Source organism: Echinops telfairi, unplaced genomic scaffold (assembly GCF_000313985.2).
Source record: "Echinops telfairi isolate 266 unplaced genomic scaffold, ASM31398v2 ScPeMD7_18;HRSCAF=68, whole genome shotgun sequence".
NCBI classification, from domain to species: domain Eukaryota; kingdom Metazoa; phylum Chordata; class Mammalia; order Afrosoricida; family Tenrecidae; genus Echinops; species Echinops telfairi.
The window spans coordinates 46052786-46077287 of record NW_022103915.1 but is presented as its reverse complement, the minus strand read 5'-3'; the positions used below and the strand labels follow the sequence as shown (position 1 = coordinate 46077287).

General features: G+C 42.9%; 1 pseudogene; it reads left to right on the top strand.

Annotated features, from left to right (window-relative positions):
* Positions 1-7697: 7697 nt before the first annotated feature.
* Positions 7698-9673, top strand: LOC101656555 (annotated as a pseudogene).
* The last annotated feature ends 14829 nt before the right edge of the window (positions 9674-24502 follow it).

Genomic DNA, 24502 nt, shown 5'->3' with positions numbered 1-24502 from the left:
TGATACCTGATCCCTTTGACACCTTTTTCTGAGCTAGATGGCCGCTTGTTTACCTTCAAGCCTTTAAGACCCCAGATGCTATATCTTTTGATAGTTGGGCACCATCAGCTTTCTTCACATTTGCTTATGCACCTATTTGTCTTCAATGATCGTGTTGGGAAGGTGAGCATCATGGAATGCCAGGTTAATAGAACAAAGTGTTCTTGCATTGAAGGAGTACTTGAGTGGAGGTCCACTGTCCATCTGCTACCTTAATACTAAACCTATAAAAATATGCACATAGATCTATTTCTCCATCATCATATATAACTATATTTACATAGGTACATGCCTGTATTTAGACCTCTATAAATGCCCAGTGGCTGTACTTCTTCTAAGGCATATTAGTTTGTTGTTCTGGTAGTCCATGGTTTTATTTAATGTTCTTCACCAACACCACAATTCAAATGCATCAATTCTTCTGTGCTCTTCCTTATTCATTGTCCAGATTTTACATGCCTAGGAGGCTATTGAAAACTACCCTGGCTTGAGTCAGACATACATTAGTCCTTGGAATGACATTTTTGCTATGAAAACTTTTAGGAGTCTTGTGTAGTAGACTTGCTCAAATCAATATGCTATTTGATTTCTTGACTACTACTTACGTGGTCATTGATCCAAATAAAATAAAATCCTTGGCAACTTCAATCTTTTCTCCATTTATCATGATGTTGTTCATTGATTCAGTTATGGGGATTTGGGTCTTCTTTATATTGAGTTATAATCCATATTGAATGTTGTATTTTTCTTATTGCCATCAGTACGTGCTTCAAGTCCTCTTCATTTTCAGCAAGCCAAGTCGCACCATTTGCACATCACAGGTTGTTAATGTCTTCTTCCAATCCTTTTCCGTATAGTCCAACTTCTTAGATTATTTATTCACATACAGATTGAAAAAACAGAACCCTGACTCTCACTTTTTGTATTTGAAACCACTCATGATCTCCATGTTCAGTTTGAATAGTTACCTCTTAGTCTATGTTGAGTTTCAACAGAACATAATGAAGTGTTCTGGAATTCCCATCTTCCCCAGTATTATACATAATTTTTTGTGATCCACACAGTCAAATGCATTCGCATAGTCAATAAAGCACAACTAAACAGCTTCCTGTTATTATTTCAGTTAATGATAGCCCATGTCTCATGCCCTCTTCTGAATCTGGCTTGGATTTCTGGTAGTTCCCTGTTTACATATTGCTGTTTTTAAACATAGTCAGCAATATTTTACTTGCATGTAATACTAATGATATTCAATAGTATTTACTTGCATGTAATACTACTGACATTTCTGCAATCTATTGGATTCACAGTTCTTTCCAGTGGGCATGAATATGGATTTCTTCCATCCAGTTGCCCAGGTAGCCACCTGTCTTCCAAATTTCTTGGCATACATAGTTCCTCCATTTGTTTGTTGAAGCATCTCAATGGGTATTCCATTTATTCCTGGAGCCCTTCTTTGCCAGTTGCTTAATACAGCTTGGGTTTCTTCCTTCAATATCACCAGTGCTTTATCACATGCTACCTCTGGAAACCACCAGTTTTCTTTAGTTCGGTGACTCTGTGTATTTCTTCCAACTTCTGATGTTTTTAGCATCCTTCACTACTTTGCGCATACTAAGAAAAACAAACAAACAAACTCACTGTCATTCAGCTGATTCCAACATCAGCCCTGTAGAGCTGGGCGGAACCGCTCCCTTTATGCCCCAGGCAGATGAGTTATAATGTTCTCCATCATAAAATGATAATGATGTCTTTAAAGTGAACCAGAGACATATATGTAAACTATAGACATATGAATGGATTTGTGGCTCACACTTAATCATAACCCCACTCGAAGTACAAATAGTTTTTATGGCATGGCCCTGCCCGATGCTCATCCTCATGAAGAGATCACTGAAGATATGGGTGCTATAACAAAGTGTGGTGAAGAAACCAGATGGTGCATAGCTTTCAGAAAGAATAGCATCCAAAAAAAAAAAAAAAAAGAATAGCATCCAGGGGTCTTAAAGGCTTGTCTTCAAACAAGCAGCCACCTGAGTGAGGTGTCAATGAAGTCCACAAAGAAGCACAGCAACCTGTGTGATTCAAGGATTATAAATAATAAAATCCAAATCCAGACAAGGAAATGGTATCAGAGCTTAAATTGTGAACACCTGCCCAAAATCCATCTATAGGATCCTCACATGAATTAAGCCTCCAGCGAATTCCCTCCGACCATACCTGAGGGATGTAAATAGCCTTGCTATCAGAGAGCACTATAAAGTCAAGGATGGCAGATGTAATTAAATTTAAATGTAATATCTACTCATTTGATCTCCCTTTTGACCCATTTGACAGTTGCTTCATTTTCTAATATTTTCTGCTTTCTTATTGATTGGAAATTTATAACGTTTTGTCTAGTCATTGTTGCTGGTTTCATCTGCTTGTCTGCTTCTTTTTTTGTATGATTTTCTGTAATGGAAATCCAGGATAGGGGAATCCACAGAGACCGGAACTGGATTAATTACCTAGGGGCATGGCAGGGAAGGGTGGGGGGAAATGGGGAGTTCAAAGTAGGAGAAGAAACTGATAGCTGAAATTGATGTTCTGAAATTGATCGCTGTGATGATTGCACAACTCTTTTGAATGTGACTGAATGATTAAATTCCGTGATATGTGAAATACATGCCAATTTTTTTTAAGTCAAGCAACATAAATATATTGGGCCTATGCATGAAAGTCCTATCAGTAAGATTTGGAAAATCTCTTTTGCAGTCTCTCTCCATCGGCCGGTACCAGTAACACGTTGATCCAGGTAACTTTGCTGGCGGAGGCTGCTCGGTCTGTTACATGCTCTGATTTCCACCCACTGGAAGCCAGGAGCACCTGGCCCCAAAGTTAGGAAAATCAAAACTGTCTCTAGACGTTGCCAAATGTCCTCTGGGAGACCAAAACCGCCCTGTGTTGAAACTCTGGAATGTACTGATCTCTGAACAACGTCTCCTTGTTGTTATTAGGCCCTGTCAAGTTGATTTTCACTCACTGCGACTCCATGTGACAGAGGACGGCAGTCTAGGCTGTAACCTTTACTGAAAGAAGCCCTGGGGTGCGAGGATCAAGTGCTCAGCTGCTAACCAAAAGACCAGCGATTCAAACTCACCGGCCATTGCGTGGGAGAAAAGAGCTGCAGAGCAGTTTCTGTCAAATTCGGAAGCTAGGGACAGTTCTACTCAATTACATAGGTTTGCGGGGAGTCACAATTGACTGGAGGGTACACAGGCCTTTTCCCACAGATCCACTGCATGGGTCTGAACCAGTGACCCAAGAGTAAGCAGCTGAATACCTACCCATCAGCGACCTGGCCTCCTAGAACAATTTGCAACCACATAAAGTTTGCGCTATTCGTGAGAGCTTTGGACCCCAGTTTCTGCAGAGAAACCCATTGATAGGCAAAAAGGAATACTATTTTAAAGAGTAAAACAAGTTTTTAATATTTTCCAGAGTTCTTTTTAAAAGAAAAAAATTTAATCAGGTTGACAGAGCAAATCATCAGCCTGACACTCAACAATCTAGGCGCATTTTGTTTCAACTCATCCACTTCAGTCCCCTCAACGTGCCACCACTTATCCCACGGCCTCCCTGCTTCCTGTGGTCCATTCCTCCTCCTTTCCTCACCCTCTGTCCTGGGGCAAATGCTCTCCTTTTGCTCTTAAATGGTGGATTATTTTAATATGGGCGTGAGCTCACTTCCAGACCTGATCAAAGTATCTTTTTAATACCTAGAGAGATTCAACAACTTTTGTTAAGTAAGGGGTGATTGAAGCTTGTTTCCAAGTCTCAAATGAAATATACCGTTCCCCAGAACCGTCGAAGATATTTTAAGTGAATTATGATACTCTTGTTTTCAGGTGGTGATTCGGCATCAACAATGGGCCTTTTCTCTGGCTGTTAATAGAAAAATGTGGGTGTGGGCATAATGAAGCAATTGTCCCGCTGGAAATGGTGAATAACTCACATCCCTCCAGAGAAGGGGTCAGGCTACCTCCACAATACAGGCCAAGAAAAATCCCATGATGCTTGAAGCGACACAGAAGCGTTTCAGATTCCCCCAAAAGACTTCAGGTCCTCGCCTCTTTTCCTCCCATCCCACTAGGCTTTCAAATGAATACAAAACGAAGTTGAGCCCAATTGCCCTCTGGAGGAGTTCAACTTCCCTTTGGTTTAAACAGTGAAACTCTTATCTGATTAGCATCAAAATCTCCATTCAACAATAACTGCAGAGGGAGCCAGCTGCTGGAATGCTCAAGAATATACACAGAGCAGACCACGGAGAAGAATTCCAGGGCTCTGTCTCCAGGTCCTCTGGAGACGTTACTAGATTCTCCCACGGAAAGCGGAGATGTGAGAGCTAGCTGTGGCTGTTAACTGCTCTCTCTCCTCAGTCACACCCTTTCCACCAAAGCTTTCACGGCGAGGGGAAACATTCACGCTGTGTGCACGAGCAGCCTGAGGAGCTGGCATTCTGGACCAAGACTGTGGGAACCCAGACCCCAGCTCGGCCACTTACTTGCCTTGGGACCCTTACCTCGCCCTTTGTGTGTCCAGTTCTGCCTTGTATACAGTGAGCACAATGGCAGTGTCTATTCCTTACGGTTGCTTTGAGGAGTGCAAGTGTTAGTTTGTGAAGTGAATAGAATGAGGTCTAAGACATAGCCAATCAACCAGCATTCTTCTTTTTTCTAGCTCCATCTTGAGCTGCCTTGTCAATGCCTACCTGAGTGTTAGCAATGTTCAAGTTGTGCTAAAAGCAGAGCTCAAACAAAACAAAATGAAAAACAAATGTGCCCATTGCTTTGAGTCTGTTTCAATCCAGGGCAACCCCATGCATTAATGGAGTAGACCTGTTTCTTATGGATGTCTTCGCTGTTATCTTTATGCAAGCAAATCACCAGGCCTTTCTTCCCTGGCACCATTGGATGGGTGCATACCACTAACCTTTAGGTTTGTGTAAAAAAACCCAAACAAACAAAAACCCAACCCACTATCATCAAGTTGATTCTGGCTCATAGTAACCTTATAAGACAGAGTAGAACTTCCCCTTTGGGTTTCCAAGATGCAATTTTTCGGGGAGAAGACAGTCTCATCTTCATCCTTCAGAGTGGCTGGTGGGTTTGAACTGCTGACATTAGGGGTAGTAACCCAGTTTGTAACCCACTGGGCCACCGGGGCTTCTTTTTAGGTTAGTGGTTGAGTATAAATCATTTGCACCATCTAGAGACATTTTTTTCCTTAAAACAAAACCAACCAACCCACTGTCCTAGAGTCGATTCTGGGCTTCTGAGGCTACAAATCTTTACGGGCGCAGATAGCCTCTGTTTTCTCCCACAGAGAAGCTGGTGGATGTGAACCGAAGGCAGTTAGCAGCCCAACGCTTAACTGACAGAGCCCCCGGGCTCCTCTCTAAGGGCCCTTCAGCTCCCCAGGAGACTGAAAGGCTAAAGAATCACTTCAACACTGAGAAATGACTTTTGAATGCTTTAGCTCAGGGAAGAGTTGTGATTTAGGAAACACAGCTCCCATGCCTAGTTGGCCCACTCCTGAGCCTGGCCCTAGAGAGAACAGCCACACAAATTCATACTTTAGAGCTTAAAAATCTACTTTAGAAAATGGTAGTACAACATTTCTGTCTTCTAGCATATGGAGATGATAGCATTCTCTGAACATGATTCACCTTGAGCCCAAGTTATAAGCAGGCATTATATATCCAGCAAGATGGAGTGCGATTTTTAATATTGCTTACTTTACTAGATGCTAATGTTTACTCAGATCTGATTCTCCTAAGATTAGCCCCTCATAAACTGTGGCCTAAATGCATTTAAATTGCCTTTGAATATCCCAAGCAATCCTTAATGCCATGGAAACAGAACCAAGGAAATGCAAGATGATTCCTCTGGGGCATAATTTGTTGCTTCAGATACTTTTGATTGGTTGCTCCCTGCTCGGTCCCCCACCTCTGAAATGCAATCATGTTGGTTGGATTTATTTTTATTATCCATGGGAGACACAATTCACCGAGTAGTGAGAAAGTGCCATTCATACCCCAGAGTACTTCCAGAGACGTTAGCAATCATGGACCACATTAAAAACAAACAAACAAAAAAATAAACCCAGTGTCATCAAGTAAATCCTAACTCATAAGGACCCATAGAACGTTTTGGAGACTAAATTCTGCATAAAGGGCACACTAGATTAGTAACAACCTTGATAAAATTACTTCGCTGACCCCTCTCCCTCATATTTAAGATGGCCACTTACAAAGTAGAAAATTAGGGTTAGCACAACTCATTTAAAAAGCGATTTAACCATGAAAGAAAAAAGAAGTTCTAAAACTGATTGTGGTAATAATTGTACAATTCTTCTTGATATGATTGAACTACTAGATTTTATGACGTGTGGATGATGTGCCAGTAGAACTGTAAAGAGAAAATTAGGGTATGGGCTCAGTTTGAGGTCAATGCTTATAACCTAATAAGTTCTTTGTGTGAAAGATTAGACACAAAAAGCAAATATTATTTCCTTTGTCTGCTTCATCCACCCATGATGAAAATGGGAGATAAATGCCAAGGTCAAGTTTGTCCATCTTGTACAAAAAACACCATTTGAGACATTAGCCTCTATCTCAGTCATTTAAAGGGATAGTGATTATATGCTTCCCGAAACAGCTAGATTCATGAAATGTGCATTGGCATAAAACAAAGATTTGTGATTTGCTTCTTCCTCTATTTTTGGAGGTACGCAAATTCTCTGGGGATATATAAAATTCTGGAAGCAAAGAGAACAACCACATCTTCAAACAAATTACATCGGGGCAACGAAAAGACACAAGAGACAGAACCTGACAAGGGGAGCCTGCCTGGCTTACTCCTAGCCTAGAAATGATTCTGGTCTGGAATGTGAAGGAGACCTTGACCATGTGGCCTCCAAAATCTTCGAGTACTCGTCTTATGATTAGGGTTGTTAACAACCATGAGTACTGTCTCAGAAGTACTAATAAAGAGCACATTTTGCCCCGCCTTTTTTTGTAACTGGGAGGTAGATGTAGATTCTACTAGATTCCACTGACCAAGTAATGCCAGTTGAGGCGACATTACAGAAAATGACAACAGGAGGAAGCAGATGCTGGGCAGATGGATAGCAGTAGAAGGGCCCAGCTTTAGGAGCAGCAGCGTTTCTGGCATCATCGAGCATCTAACCTCAGCAGTCATCACGGAGCAGGCACATAGTAAAGTCTTGGGGTCATTCATGGCTGTGCAAACTCCCTGAACCTCTGGAAGGGTTAATGAATTTTTCAGTTTGCAACAAACAACTCTGGTTGGTATAATCGATACATTTATACATTCTCATTGCAAATATCAATTGGAACACACTTTTTGTATGGAGCTTTGCAGTATCAATAGGAGAAACAGCAGGGTTTCTGCTCACATGAAATTTACAGCATCAGAAACCCACAAGGGCAATTCTGCTCTGTCCTGTATGAGTCAAAATGGACTCAACGGTGGTGAGTTTGTCTTTGTTTATTGTTGTTGTTATTTATCGTGACCCAGAAAAATACTTGCATGTAATTTACTAGACTCTTTTCTAAGAAGTTATCCTAAGAAAATAATCCCAAAGGAAGGACAATGGCCACAGGCATGGGAATAATTTGGAATACCGAGAGTAAACACCACCTGAAGCCTCTCCATCAGGGCAACATTAAGTCGGTTATGGTATGCCATTGGTGGACTGAGAAGGGTTTAGGGGACATGATTTTGTTGGAGTAAAGATAGGAAACTTGAGGCTATCTTAGAAAATGCCTACTCTTTTTACTTAGACAATGTTTATTTAAGGGTGGCTTGTGGGAGGTGAAGAATGGAGCTTGCCGTTGTAGTTCGTTGCCATCTAGGCAAGTAGAGACTCTCAAGAATGGGTTCACAGGTGTTAGAGTCTACCCCAACACTCTCCCCTGCAACTACCACTGACTAATATACAGTAGTGTTGTAGTGGGTTATACCTTGAACTGCCTACCTGCAAGTTCAAAGCCACCAGCAGTTCCATGGGAGAAATCTGAGGCAACCTGAGCCCATAAAGAGCGACAGCCTCAGAAACCGAAAGGGCCAGTTCCACGCTGTCCTATAGGACGGGCCTCTGGCAGTGGGGATCAACTCAATGACAGTGGGTTTCTTTGTTTGCTTTTTCTGATTGGAAAAATGTGCTTACATCTTCCTAAGGAAAGAAGAAAGAACAAAAAATGATATATCTGTGTGATGACTACAGGTCTGTAAAGTTTCAGCTGGTCATTTGAACCGGGTCTGGAAAGAATTAGAATAGTACACTATGAATTACTGAGTGGTAAAGTTGTCAATAGACATTTTGTTCGTATTTTCTGAGAATGTTGTTTAATGCAACAGCTATTTTCATTTTACAAAATTATCTCAAGTGTTCAAAATGAACTCTCCTCTTTGGCATGTCTTAGTGACTGGCAGAACTGAAGAAAACATTCAAGTCTCGGTTTGAAATATTGGAAGGTTCTATGTGCAAAATATTGAATGATGCCGGAAGCATCAAAAGATGAAAGGAATACAAAGAGTCACTGTACCGAAAAGAACTGGCTGCATTCAGTCATTTCAAGAGGTAACTTATAAGCAATCACCAGTGGTACTGGAGGACAAAATTCAAGCTGCACTAAAAGCATTAGCCAAAAACAAGGCTCCAGGAATTGATGGAATACCAATTGAAATGTTTCAACAAGCTGATAAAGTACTGGAAGCACTCACCCATCTATGACAAGAAATTTGGAAGACAGCTTGTTGACCAAGTAAGTGGAAGAGATCCACATTTGTACCCATTTCAAAGACAGTTGACCAACTCCTCTTTCCTCCTCAGGAGTCCAAGGCGCAGCCATGTTCCTGGTCAACTCGGTCCGAAGGGCGGCGGGGGCCTGGGGAACGTGCTGGGAGGCCTGGTCAGCAGGGGGGGGGGGGCGGCGCGGGCAGCAGAGGAACGGCCACGCGTATTCTGGGCGGGGTCATAGCGCCATCAGCGATGCGGCTGCGCAGTACAACCCGGACCCTCCGCCCCGGTGCGCCCATTACTCCCACATTGAGGCCCATGCGAGCGAGGAGGTCCGCCAGTTCCGGTGACTGTTTAACCAGTTGGCTGGAGATGACACGGAGGTCAGCGCCACCGAACTCATGGCCATTCTCAACAAAATTGTGACCCGCCATCCTGATCTGAAGACGGATGGTTTGGGCCGTGACACGTGTCTGTCGCGGCATGGTGGCTGTGACGGCTAGTGATACCCCAGGCAAGTTGGGCTTCGAGGAATTCAAGCACCCGTGGAACAGCATCAAGAAGTAGCAGGCCATCTACAAATGCTTTGATGTTGACCACTGGGGGACCGTCTGTAGCAGCGGACTCCCAGGGCCTTTTGAGGCAGCAGGCTTCCATCTGAACGAACATCTCTACCACATGATCATTCGGCGCTATTCAGATGAGGCTGGAAACATGGATTCGACAACTTAACCATCTGCCTGGTCAGACTGGATGCCATGTTCCGTGCCTTTAAATCTCTTGACAAAGATGGAACTGAAAAATCCAGGTGAACATCCAAGAGTGACTGCAGCTGACTATATATTCCTGAATGGGAACCCCAGACCTCCCCCCCCCATCGCCTCGCTGCAGGAACCATCTTGGACCCTCTGCTTGGGTCTTTCCCAGGGCCGACCTGCGTGCAGTCACGTATCCATGGGTCCGGAGACCCACCGACCTCCTCATGCCTCCTAGCCCTTGACACCGGCTTCTCAGACCACAGCCGGGGCCCCATCCCCGAGTTACCTAGTTCTAAGACACTCCCTGTCCCCTGGGTCAGTCTCCCCACCCCTGTGCCCTATTCCACACTCACTCCATAAGCTCTACATGCACCCAGTGCCAAGTCCAACACTTGCGTTGCTTAAACGCCCCAAGGGCCCTTCTCTCAGTTCTGGGAGAATCCCTGCACACCCGGTCACAACCACTCAGCCGTCATGCCCACGCCCCACAGCCCTGTACCTTCGTCTGCGTTCTGCTCTCAGCCTCCTAGGCTTTGGAAATAAAGCAGAAAAAAAAGAAAAAAAAGAAAGAAAGTCGACCCAACTGAATGGTCATGGTACAGAATAAAATCACTGATACCACAATGCAAGTAAAATTCTGGTGAAGATCGTTCAACAGCGGTTGCAACAGTACATTGACAGGGAGCTACCGGAAGTTCCAGTCAGGGTATTTGTCTAGGCAAACTAGACAAACAAATCCACAGAAACTCGTATGCGTGTAAGAGAGAGTTTTATATAAAGGGTAAGTGTACATTCAGAAAGCATCCCAACCCAGTCCAGTCCAAGCCCATTAGTCTGACTTAGCTCATATGTCCGAAAACAATCTACAAAGTCCTCCTCAAACTCATAAAACACACAATGATGCCAAATGCAGGAGGATCACAGGCCAGTGGGTAGAAAGTCTTGGAATCCAGTGGTGGTATAAGCATCTCAGCACTGGCAGGGATCTCCGTGCGGCTTCTCCAGCACCCAAGGCTGCATCAGGGTAGGTCCATCTCCTCAGGGATGTCTCACAGGAAGTGAGCCTTGCCAGCTGAAGAATGGAACTGGCTAAGACAGCTGCACCCTGATCCTACTATCAGAGAGCAAGAGACCCGAGAACCTTTAATCCCACATGTGTTTATCAGCCAGGTTGGTACAATAACCTTACCTATCTCAGCCAGATTTAGAAGAGGATGTGGAACAAGAGAGATCATTACTTCATTGCTGATGTCAAATGAATCTTGGCTGAAAGCAGAGAATACCAGAAAGATGGTAATTTGTGTATTTTTGACTACACTAAGGCATCAGCCTCTGTGTATCATCACAAACTATGGATAACCTTGAGAAGAATGGAAATTTCAGAACACTTCAATGTGCTCGTGCAGAACATGTACAAGGATCAAGAGGCAGTTGTGCAAATGGAACAGAATACTATATGGTTTAAAAATCAGGAAAGTTCTGCTTCAGGCTTGTATCCTTTCACCATACTTGTTCAATCTGTATGCTAATCAAATAATCAGAGAAGCTGGATTCTCATGCGGCATCAGAATTGGAGGAAGGCTTATTAATTACCTTCAGTACTCAGATGTCACAACCTTCCTTGCTGACAGTGAGGAGAACTTGAAGCACTTGCTGATGAAGATGGAGGATTTCAGCCTTCAGTATGAATTATGACTCCATGTAAAGACCAAATCCTACGTTAATGTGAAGTATTAAATGGAGAGAAGATTGATAAATGGAAAAACTGTTGTCATGGATTTTGTCTTGCTTGTATCTACAATCAATGCTCATGGAAGGCGCAGTCAAGAGATCAAATGGCACATTGCATTAGGGAAATCTGCACAAGGTTTCTTTAAAGTGTTGAAAAACATGATATTACTTTGAAGACTAAAGCACACCTGATTGAAGGCATGGTGTTTTTAATTGCCCCACATGCACGTGAAACTTGGACATTGAATAAGGAAGACCGATGAAAACTCAATGCACTTGAATCATGGTGTTGGCAAAGAATTTTGAAAGTATCGTAGACTGCCAAAAGAACAAACAAATCTGTCTTGGAAGAAGTACATCCAGAATACTCCTTAGAGACAAGGATGGAGAGACTTTGTCTCATGCACTCTGGTCACTTGTTTCAGAGAGACCATTTCCTGGGGAAGGACACCATGCTGGGTAAGGTGGAGTGGCAGTGGAAGAGAGGAAGACCCTCTCTGAGATGGGTTGGCAGAGTGGCTGCAACACATGGCTCAAGCATAAGCACACTTGTGCGCAGGGGGCAGGGCTGGGTGGTGTTTCTCTGGTCCATAGGGTCACTCACTGTGAGTCAGAACCAACTCAAAGGGACCCTCCAACAGCAACAATGGGTGGCGCAAAGAATAGAGACCATTGCTGATGTCACATGGATCTTGGCTGAAACACAAAATCCCAGAAAGATGTTTTATTGACTATGCAAAGGCAGTCAACTGTGTGGATGATAACAAATTATGGATAGCAATGAAAAGAATGGGAATCCCAGAATACTTAACTGAGTTAATTTGGAAGTTACAAATAGACCAAGAGGTGGTGCTTCATATGGAAGAAGAGGATACTGTGTGATTTAAAATCGGGAAAAGTATGTAAGTCCTTTCACCACACTTATGCTATCTGTAGACTAAAAAAGTAACCTGAGAAGCTGGACCGTCTGAAGAAGAAGGCATCAGTTGGAAGATTCGTGAGCAACCTTCAGTATGCATCTGACCCAAACTTGCTCACTGGAAATGGAGAGAATTTGAAGCACTTGCTCACAAACATCCAAGACCACAGCCTTCAGAGTTGATTACACCTCAACATAACAAAAACAAAAGTTTCCAAACTGGACCAACAAACAATATCTTGCTAAATGGAGAAAAGAGTGCATTGTCAAGAATTTTACTTGTACCCACAATCAATGCAGATGGAATTAGCAGTCAAGGAATCAAATGAAGTATTGCATTGAAAAAAATCTACAAAAAAAAGAAGGAAAAAATCTACAAAAGACCTTTTTAAATTGTTAAAAAGTAAAAATATTACCTTAAAGACTAAAGTGTGCTGGACCCAAGGCATGGTATTTTCAATTGCCTCCTGTGCATTTGAAAGATGGACCAAAACAAAACAAAACCTAAAAAAAGCAAACTTACCGTGATGGAGTCGAAGCAAACTCACAGTGACCCTATAGGACCGACTAGAACTGCCCCTGTGAGTTTCTAAGAGTGTAACTTCGCGGGAGTAGAAAGTCAGCAGCCCAATGCATAACCACTATGCCACCAGGGCTCCTTGAAAGATGGACCATGAATAGAAAACCAAAGGAGAACTGATGCCTTTGAACGATGGCTTTAGTAAAGAATGGCAAATATGCCATGTCCTGCCATAAGAACCAACACATCTTTCCTGGAAGAAGTACAGTGTCCTCGGAAACAAGGACGGTGAGCCCTTGTTTCCAGGACTTTGGACATGTCAGTAGCGGGGAGAGGTCACTGGAGAAGGACATTATGCATGATTCAATGCAGCATCAATGAAAAAGCAGAAGCCCTCCACTCAGTGAGATGGAGTGACAGAGTGATTATGACGATGGTGCACGAGGGGGCGGTGTTCCATCTGTTGGACACAGGGTTCTAACAGTTTATCCTGTTTCAAAACTTTTTATTAGTGGAATCATGTCATAGCTCTTGTTTCTTTCATTCATCATTATGTTTGTGACCTTTACTGATTGTTTTGTGTCTAACTACTCTGCGTATACTCACTGTTGTATAGTATTTCATGATGGGATCATGTCTATACATTTTGAACCCGTTCTACGCACGATGAGCATTGATATTGTTCTCTGCTGTGCACGGATAGGGATAACATTACTATAAATATTTTCATACATATTTATTGGTACACATGTGACAATAATTTCTTCAGGGTACATATAGAGAGGCATGGAATATCTGGGTCATAGGTGTGAAGCCTTTCAACTTCACTTGTCAATGCCAAAGAGCTTTGCTAATTTACTCTCTCCCACCAGCAGCTCCACTGCGCCCTGTGAGCAGACAGTTTTGTAGTCCTGGTAGAAAGGCCTATCTGGCTGGGGATTTTGTGTAGTGAGGCCTTTTCCCTTTCGGCCCTGTGGTTCCATGAGTGCCAAGAGTCAAGTCACCAAGAACCCAGATTGGATTTAACTCTGCAAATGACAATGGGCGTCAAAGCCATCTTCTGTGAGTAGATAGATACAGTGACATCCTTTCACTAAGACATGCCAAAGAGGAGAGCTTGATTTGAACACTTGAGATAATTTTGTAAAATGAAAGTGGTTGCTGCATTAAACAACATTCACAGAAAATATGAGCAAAATGTTTATTGACAGTTTTACCACTCAGTAATTCATACTGTTCTCCCAATTCGTTCCAGATCTGGCTCAACTGACTAGCTGAAACTTTACAGACCTATAGTCATCACACAGATATATCATTTTTTGTTCTTTCTTCTTTCCTTAGGAAGATATAAGCACATTTTTCCAATCAGAAAAAGCAAAAGCAAACAAAGAAACCCACTGTCATTGAGTTGATCCCCACTGCCAGAGGCCCGTCCTATAGGACAGCGTGGAACTGGCCCTTTCGGTTTCTGAGGCTGTCGCTCTTTATGGGCTCAGGTTGCCTCAGATTTCTCCCATGGAACTGCTGGTGGCTTTGAACTTGCAGGTAGGCAGTTCAAGGTATAACCCACTACAACACTACTGTATATTAGTCAGTGGTAGTTGCAGGGGAGAGTGTTGGGGTAGACTCTAACACCTGTGAACCCATTCTTGAGAGTCCCTACTTGCCTAGATGGCAACGAACTACAACGGCAAGCTCCATTCTTCACCTCCCACAAGCCACCCTTAAATAAACATTGTCTAAGTAAAAAGAGTAGGCATTTTCTAAGATAGCCTCAAGTTTCCTATCTTTACTCCAACAAAATCATGTCCCCTAAACCCTTCTCAGTCCACCAATGGCATACCATAACCGACTTAATGTTGCCCTGATGGAGAGGCTTCAGGAGGTGTTTACTCTCGGTATTCCAAATTATTCCCATGCCTGTGGCCATTGTCCTTCCTTTGGGATTATTTTCTTAGGATAACTTCTTAGAAAAGAGTCTAGTAAATTACATGCAAGTATTTTTCTGGGTCACGATAAATAACAACAACAATAAACAAAGACAAACACACCACCATTGAGTCCATTTTGACTCATACAGGACAGAGCAAAATTGCCCTTGTGGGTTTCTGATGCTGTAAATTTCATGTGAGCAGAAACCCTGCTGTTTCTCCTATTGATACTGCAAAGCTCCATACAAAAAGTGTGTTCCAATTGATATTTGCAATGAGAATGTATAAATGTATCGATTGTACCAACCAGACTTGTTTGTTGCAAACTGAAAGATTCATTGACCCTTCCAGAGGTTCAAGGAGTCAGTCTTGGAGTTTGCACAGCCATGAATGTCGCCAAGACTTTACGATGGGACTTCTTCAAGTCTTCAGATAGTGTTCAATCTCGGTATTCTAAGTTTTTTCCATTCATATGACTATTGTCTACAGTTTCAGAAGATCTGGATAAAGTTTTGAAAAATAACTATGTCAATTTGAAGCCTAAGGTATGCCTGATCCAAGGCGTAGTATTTTCAATTGCCCACGTGCATGTGAAAGAAATTGAATATGGAAGATCAAAGAAAAATCAATGCATTTGAATTAAGATGTTGGCAAAGAATATTGAAAGGATTGTGGACTGACAAAAGAGCAAACGAATGTGTCTTGGAAGAAGTACATCCAGGAAACTCCTTAGAGACGAGGATGGCAAGACTTAGTCTCATGTCCTTTGGACACGTTATTAAAAGAGGTCAGTGCCCGGAGAAGGACATCATGCTTGGTAAAGTGAAATACCGGTGGAAAAGAGAGGCGCTGGACAAGATGGATGAACACAAGGGCTGTAACAATGGGCTCAAACAGCAACAATCGTGAAGATGGTACAGGACTGGGCTGAGTTTGTTCTATTGCACACGAAGCCACATTGGTCAGAGCAGACCTGATGGAACTAACAAAAGCAACAATGAGCAATTGATGGCCTGTTTCTCCATAGGCCCTTGGCCTTATTCTCATTGATGACATTGAGCTTCTCCGTGGTCTCTCATGAGATAGTCAACTTGATTACTATGTAACCCATTTGGCTAAGTCCGTGTATGCAGCTGCCATTTATGCTGTTGAAAAGCAGTTTCTAATGAATAGATCTTTGGTCGTGCAAAATTCTATCATGTAAATGCCGCATCATTTCTATCACCAATGCCGTATATTCCAACTACCAATTCTTCTTTGTTTTCATAGTTCACATTCCAATTACCAGTAATTATCAGTGTACCTTAATTACATGGTTGATCAATTTCAGACTGTAGAAGTTGGTAAAATTCTTCAACGTCTTTATCTTTGGCATTAATTATTGTGTATAAATTTGAAGAATAGTCATATTAACTGATCTACCTTGTGCCTGTGTGGCTATTATCCTTACAGTGGCATTCTTGTACTTCTGGATAGCTCTTTAAATGTTCACTTTGGTGCCGAATGCGACATCGTTCTTCTCCAATTTCTCTGTCTTGGCTTAGTAAACCATATGGTTGTCAAATTCAACATGACCAATACCAGTCCATTTCCATTCACCAAAAAAAAAACCTTTTTGTGTTTCATTTCATTTGACAACGTCCAATTTTCCTTGATTCATATTTTGCATGTTCTATATTATAATTATTTATGGTTGTTTGCAGCTGTTTCTTTTCCTTTCGATTTTTGTTACATCAGCAACCGTGTGTTATTTAGTTGGTAAAACTATATAGTAAACCAAAGCTGTGATTATCACAATATTAGGATGGTGGTTACCACTGGGGAGTGAAGAGGAGGGGCGTTGTGTTTGGAAGTGGCACGTGCTGGCTTCTGACCTGAAAATGTTCTTTCTTGAGCAGGTGGCACTTTCATGGAATTTTGCATTAAACAGAGTTACATTTGTGCTTTATGCTCCTTTCTGTGTGTTTGTTATCGTTTGTAATACTTTAAAGGAAAGGAAGGAGAGCTTCATCAAAAGGTTGCTGTCATGAGTGAGAGAGTGGCTAATTCACCTGTTCTAGAAATACAAACCACCTTCAGGTCATGGAAGTGGGAGCTAAACAGCAGAGATGTTTGTTTCAGGTCTTCTATCTGAAAAGCCGTCATGATTGAGGACTAGGATTTCAGAATCACTATTTAATGAATAAACATGATGTCTGAAATTCAAAGGAGATACGGGACAGCCAAGGATTGTACCTCTAAAAGGCTTCTCGGCAGTGGTACGAGCGCCTCTGTGGTACTGATGAGAGGTGGACTAGAAGACATAGTTCTCCTTGATAGCCATGCATAAGGAGCCCTGGAGACTCGGTGATGAAAGAGCTTGGCTGCTGACTGAAAAACTGGAGGTTGAATAGCTCCCCAGCTGCTTGGAGGGAGAAAAGACCTGGAGATCTGCTCTGGAAAAAGATTAGAAAATAGGAAACCCCGTGGAGAAGCCTTAGCCTGTCCTCTAGGATCCTTTTGAGTTGAAAGGATGCAAAACCACATAACAACAGCACCATGTTCAAGCTCGCATTCTCTTCTATCTCTCCACTCCCATCCCCTGTTGACTGAGAAACCCGCCAATAGAAAAACTGAACCTGCACCTCCTGGAACTGAATGAGGACTGTTTATCACTGTCGTGAAGATCCAGGAGGAGCTCCAGCCTGCTCATTAACTGGCCAATCGCCACGGGGCCTGGGTCCCTTACAAAAAGACTGGGGGATGGAGGGGAATGGCTTTCCAGGAACCGCTGGCCTGGAAATAGGACTTCAAGAAATGTAAATGGAACCGAGGCTATCGGTGTATGGAGAGCGAAGGACTGTCGTTCCCCCTTTCGTGGTATTGCCTACCAGGCCATCTAATTCAGTTCCCTGGGTATAGACTGCTGCCCAGAAAGATTTTAAGGTAAGCCCTACTGAGCCCTTCTCGTGTTCACTTGGAGAGCAAAACATCTAGCAATTGTTCCATCGCGGGTCAGCAAGGATAGTCTGCCCAATACTAAGCATGCTGAGAACCAAAAGGCTGTGTCAATTGCCTGGGTGTTTAAAATCTCAAGACCTGGGGGTTTCCATTGGCTTTGGGTCCCTCCGTTACAGAATCATGACACGAATGCCTTCTTCAATTCCTCACATATTGTGAACGTTACTTCTGCATCCTTTGACAGCCCACTCCCTACTCCAACCTCCAAACTCTACAAGCAGGTTCTCAGAGGTCACCGAACCAATGCGGCCAGTGAATCCATTCCAACGCACCGTGACCCGTGTGTGTCAGAGAGCACTGTGCTCCACAGGGTTTCAAGGGCTGGTCTAAAGCAGGCCAACAGGTTCCCAGGTGGATTTGAACTGACTGCCAACCTTTCAAGCAGCAGCTGAGTGTGTTAACCCTTTGCACCACTCACAGGCTGTCTTCTCAGAGATAGCTTATGCTTATTATATTTCTTGTGTGTGTGTGTGTGCGCGCGCGCGGGTTCTGGTACATTGTTAAACTGGAAAAGAGGCAAAAGAGATTCCTGGGTGCTCTACATGCCCTACAATGCAGGACTGTGCTTGACTTTTCTATTGTCTGGGCTATTTTACAACTTTGTAGGAGTGGAGGTGAACTTGTAGATTCTTGCTTGGTAGAGATGCAAAGAATTTCTGTCTAGTGGAACAGATAACCCCAAAGATTGTAATTTGGGGCCCTGCGGACACGAACCAGTCTAGTATCATCCAGCAATGTTACGCTATCTATGTCTAAGTGATTAACGTCTTAAACTTCTCTTTGAATGGGCCTTTGCAATTCACTGACTTCTCATCAACTGATAATTTGGATAAAATCTGTGGCACTTGTTCATTTTATATTAACATAAGAGTCTTGATTTTGCCTTTTTGAAAATTAAAAAAGAAAGAAATAAAAATTTTACTCCATCAGTTTAACACTATACTTTAAACTATAATCTGACTCACCAGTAAAATGGAAAGGTCTTATGACCCAAAGCTTCCAAAGACCCCAGGACTCTTCAGGGTCCCTACCGGTTCTTGTGCCACAAACTGTGTTGCATGTGTGTGTGTGTGTGTTCATACCCTTTCTTGTCCAGTGGTTACTGGATTTAACTGTAAGAAAGGCAAGGATATGGGACTTGAATGCTATCATATAATATTATATTTCTATTTGCCTTAACAATGATTTTTGATGGCATCATGACATTTAAGAAGCACTTATTTGCTAAATATGACAGAAGTATTATCTTCTTCAATTTCAACAACTCCACAGGAGTTATCATAGCATTCTATAGGGGAGGGAAACTGAAGAACATAAAAATTCAACTTGCCTGAAGTCAAGCAACTAAAAAAATGATAGAACCAGAACTTGAATCCAAGTTCTTAACTGCATCATGCTGCCTCTTAGGGCATTTGTGTGATCATCCATATCTCTTTATCTGAAGTTAGGCAGCAGAGGATAGACAATTCAGGGGATGGATGGATGAATGAGATTAAATAAGGAATTTAGTGGGAAAGTATACTATATTCCCTATCAAATTATACTTCTTGGGAAGAGAGACTATCTTATTAACCATTAATCTGTGACTACCATCATGTCTGGTGCTCACCAAGCATCCGATGGTACACATACAGGCCAGGGAAATAAATCATGGCTCAAGCTATTGAATACAAAATTATTCTCTTGCTTGGAATTGAAGGAAAAAATATATATCTCATCTCTTTCCTAGAATGAAAAGGCCCAAGTAATACCTAAATCTAAGCAGAAAGAATAAAAATTAGATGAATGAAAATTGTAGGGAAACTTTTCATGTATCCTCTGTGAAAACAAGCTTCCATATGTTTCCATACACTTGGAAAATATGAATTTTAAATTCCATTTTTATTTTTCCCCTCAATATTATGTACGAAAATGCCAGAGTCATCCCTATCCACCCACACTAAGAGTTTCAATCTTAGTGCACAGATGAACAAAAGTCAGAATCTGTTAAGTGCATAAGAAGCTCATGAAGGCGGTGATGTGTCTCCTAGAATCAGAGATAGGAAGTGGGAGTATTCTGGGTTTTGATCTCCAGAGTCACTTCCAGATCCTTCACCTTCTCTCACCCTTTATAACGGCCACTTCTCCTCTTGGGTTCACACTGTACAGTTCTACTACGCCCCACCCACCTTTAGTGTAAACGAGCTGCCAGTCACCTCTTTTCTTCTCTCTGCAGACTGACTAAAAGGCCTGATCTATATAGCCTTTCTCTTCACCACATTCCTGCCATTCCCTGAAAAGTGTCAATATGAAGATGGCCCTTGCATCTCAGTTCCTTAACCTCTTCATCTGGATGATCTCCTGAGTCCCTCCATGTTGTTGCTGTTAAGTACCATCGGGTCTGTTCTGATCGGTAGTGACCTTGTTTGTGCACGACAGAATGAAACACGGCGACGGTCCCGTACCACCCATGTGCCGGAGCCCACTGGTGCAGCCCTGGTGGCAGTCCATCTGCTTGAGGGCTTTCCTCTTTTTCCTTGTCCCTTCCCTTTATCAAGCGTGATGTTCTTCTCCAGGGACTGGTCTCTCCTGGCAACATGTCCCAAGTATGTCAGGGGGAGTCTTGCCACCTTTACCTTTCAGGAGCACGCTGGATGCACTTCTCCCCAGACAGATTGATTTGTTCTTTGAGTAGTCCATGGTACTTTCAATATTTTTCTCCAGCACCATGATTCACAGGGACTGATTCTTTGTCAGTCTTCCTTACTCAGTGTCCAATTTTCACACGCATAGGAGACAATGGAAAATGCCATGGCCTGGGTCAGGCACACCTTAGTCCTCAAAGGAACATCTTTGCTTCTTCAATACGCTAAAGCAGTGGCTCTCAACCTTCCTAAGGCCGCGACCCTTTCATACAGTTCCTCATGTGGTGGTGACCCCAACCATAAAATTATTTTCGTTGCTACTTCATAGCTGTCATTTTGCTACTGTTATGAATCGTGATGTAAATATCTGATATGCAGGATGTATTTTCATTGTTACAAATTGAACATAATTAAACATAATTTATGATTAGTGATTAAGCACGAAACAATATGTAATTATATATTGTGAAATATTTATGGGTTTTCCGATGGTGTTAGGCGACCCCTGTGAAAGAGTCGTTTGACCCCCAAAGGGTCGCGACCCATAGGCTGAGAACCGCTGCTCTAAAGAGATGATGTGCAGCAGATGTACCTAATGGAATGTGTTGTTTGATCTCTTGCCTGCTTGCTTCCATGAACACTGATTGTGGATCCAAGCTTGCCAACTTCAATCTTTTCTCCATTTATCATGATGTTACTTACCTATTGGTCCGGTTGTGAGGATTTGGGTCTTCTTGACACTGAGTTGTCATCCATACCGAAGGCTGCGATCCTTGATCTCCATCAGCAAGGACTTCAAGTCCTCCTCATTTTCAGCAAGCAGGGCTGTGTCCTCTGCATACTGCTGGTTAATAGCCTTCCTTTGATCTTTTCTTTTTTCTTCTTCTCCCAGGTTACTGTTTATGCTGAGCTGATTCACGACAGTCAAAGTACCTCAGGAAGCCTTGAGGCCCCCTCCTTCTTTCCTTCTGCTTCCTCTTCCAGCATGCTCCCAGGAAGAGCTCGCATTCCGGCTGGGCCTCAGACACCAGAACTTTAAAGGAGTTCATCTTATGGGTAGCAAAATAACCCTTAAGTACCCTTTTTAGAGTCTGTTAAAGTATCCTCCAATCTCGATGCCACGTTCTCCTTCCTGTAACCCGGCTTCGTACTCTTTGCTAAGCACACAGACTGAATGAATATGATGAGAGGTTACCACGCCGATGGGTAGATTTCCTGATTTTTGAATCACGCACGGTTTCCTTGTTCCATTAGCACAACTGCTTCTTGACCCATGGATACGTTCCTCATGAGCACAATGGAGTGTTCTAGAATTCCTCCATGGTCACCTATATCCCTGGCCCTAGCTAAGTCTTTGGTATCCCCCAGAAATTCATACATTTGCAAATCGCAAAGTAAACTTCGTGTACTTCCTAAGCTCCTTCTTCGAGCTTTCTTGCTTGTCCTCATCAAGCTATTCTATCCATGGATTCTTCCACTCTCGTGCTTTTGCGAGGCCCTCTTGCCTCGCTTTCACTATGCCACCTTAAGATTCCCGGGCCCATCATATGATCGCCCTGCTGCAGAAATACTCTGCTTCCTTGAACTTCGCTCCTCGCAAAGCACCTGCCTCCGGGACTTCAGCCCTCGATAAGTTCCACTCCCCAACTCCTCGGTGTCAGTGTCTTGCCAGAAAAATCAATTCACAAATCCAATTCCGAGTGGTATCACAAGAAACTCGCAATTACAGAGTTCAGTGGGTGGTGGACAGAGCCCAACAATCTTGCTTTTGCTCCCAGAAAGCTCATGTACTCATTTTCTTTAACTACGAATTCGAACTCCCTTTCTCCATCACTCTCCAAAGACCCCCCCTATCACTTATACTGTTTGTTTTTGTTTATAGAATCATAAATTTTTGAGTGACATAAAATTATATTTGGGCTAAGCCAAGCCTTTAACCTGCTATCTAACCCTCAGAAGAGCACAAAAATGTCCCAAGGATCCTCAACTATAATCCATGAATTTTTCTACCTGCCTTAAAAATACCTTCTAAAAGTTATTTGTTCTCAGTTCTTTCAATATTACCCTTCTCCCGTTTTATAGAATAAATTCATATGTCCTTTCACCATTTTTAAATCTTTCTGTGGTGTATTGTAGCATGATGTAAAGCTCTATTGAACTGAACAAAGGGGTATTTTGAAATGTTGATATCAGAGACATTACCTTTAATGGAATATCATAAACCCATAGTCTATGTCTTTAGAATACACTTTTATCGAGTGTGAAGCATAGTTTTAGAAAGGGGGAATATGCTCTATATTGGGATGTTTGAATATAGATATATTGCAGAATGGGGCAGGATGGTCACTTTACCACATGTGGTCTATCTTCCATCTGGTGGTCATCTTCTATATTTTGCAACTTTAGCCTCTTTTTCTCCACCCAGATCTCCCAAAGAACTTCAGACATGCTCTCACGTCTCCCACTTTCAAGCAAACAAAAATTCTCCTTTGCTTATATATTCTCTTCGCGCTATATCCTCCTCCCTCCTCTTCCCTTTCCAGCTCAGATCATAAGAGTTTTGTGCACACCTGTGTCTGTTTCCTTTTCTTCCTGTCATTCTTCTACCCCATCAATCTATAAAACAGCACTTACTGATGGTGCCAGTGTGGTGACATGAAATTACTCAGGGTGGCTCTTTTATCCATGTCCATGTAACTCCCACCAAATGATGGGGGAGGACCAGGCAAATTCCATGGGTCGAAGAGAGCTGTCTAAAAAGGCAGAGAGGAAGAGAATCCTAAGACCATCAAGAACGAAGCTCCGCCAGCAGAGCTCATGGGAGATCCCTGTCTAAAGTGATGGAGACAGCAGGGGCACCTGAGGTCACAGCACAGACACCATGACGCAGAGCAGAGGAGCAGAACACAGACTGTGAGGCAGAGCGGGGGGTGGGGGGGCTTCCTACACCATGAAACCAGACAGAGGATAAGGGACCATGTGACTAAGAGGCTGAGGACCAGAGAAAGAAATGCCTGCTAGCGTGACTGGGAAGAGGCTCTGTAGACAAAGGAACTGTATCCTTAACATTCTGTGACCCGTTAGCTTGCCTGATAAACCCCCTCATCATAAATATTGTCTATGAGTTCTGTGTGCCCATTGTAATGAATTAGTGACCCTGTCCAAGAAGAACGTTGTGGGAGGGATGGATGGAGTCAGACTAAGGTAAAAGAAATTAGAGAGCCAAGGCACGTGTGACCTCTGCCTCGTCAGAATCATCCCGGGGCAGGTGGGAGAGCTGGATTCTCCTCCTCCTTTGGGTAGTCAGAAGTCGGACATGGCACCCCCACCCCACCCCCACTACTATTTCTTCCACCAGTAACATTCATGCGGCTGAATTCCAGGACCGCTTCTCAGCAGCATCTTCTCCGACTTCTCAGTAGCGTTTGACCCGTTCTCTCCATTTGGCTTCTGTGATACCATCTCCCCCTATGGCTGCGGCGTCTCGGCTTCAGGATATCACCTCCTCAAGTTGTTTCTCCCAGTTCCATCCGGGGCTCTTGCCTCTTCTTGTGCTAAGTTCTCTCATCCCCAATGATCTTATCCATGTGGGGTAGCTGACTCTCAAATGCGTATTTCCTGTCTAATCATCCCAGCCCTTCTCCCCTCCCCCACTGAGCTGCAGGCTTACACAGTGAATTGCTAACTGGAAGACTCTATTTGGAGGTCTCACCAGAATCTCAGAGTGACGATTTGGAAAACCAAATTCATCTTTGTCCACTCCAATTTTTCCCCATCTGGTCTTCTTCTACATCAATAAATGATACTTTCATTCGCTCAGATGTTCTGCGTGGAATTCTGGGGACTTAGCCCTTAACTTTCAAACTCACCACCTTCCTTCAACCCCTACCTCAATCTCAAATGAGCCTTCACCTATTCCTATAGTTATACCTCGGCCATATTTCCTGCATCAAGCCACCTCTCTTTATTTCCACTGTCACCGTAATTCCTGCCACTGAAGACCTTCACAATAGCTTCTTAACTGGTTTCTCGCCCTTTTTCTAATCCTTTCTCCTCAATGGTTGAAAAAGATGACTTTGATCGTGCCATTTCCTAGCTTGAAAACCTTTCAATAGCTATTCATTGTACTTGAATAAAATCCTCTGTCCTTAATATTGCCTACAAGGCCCTGC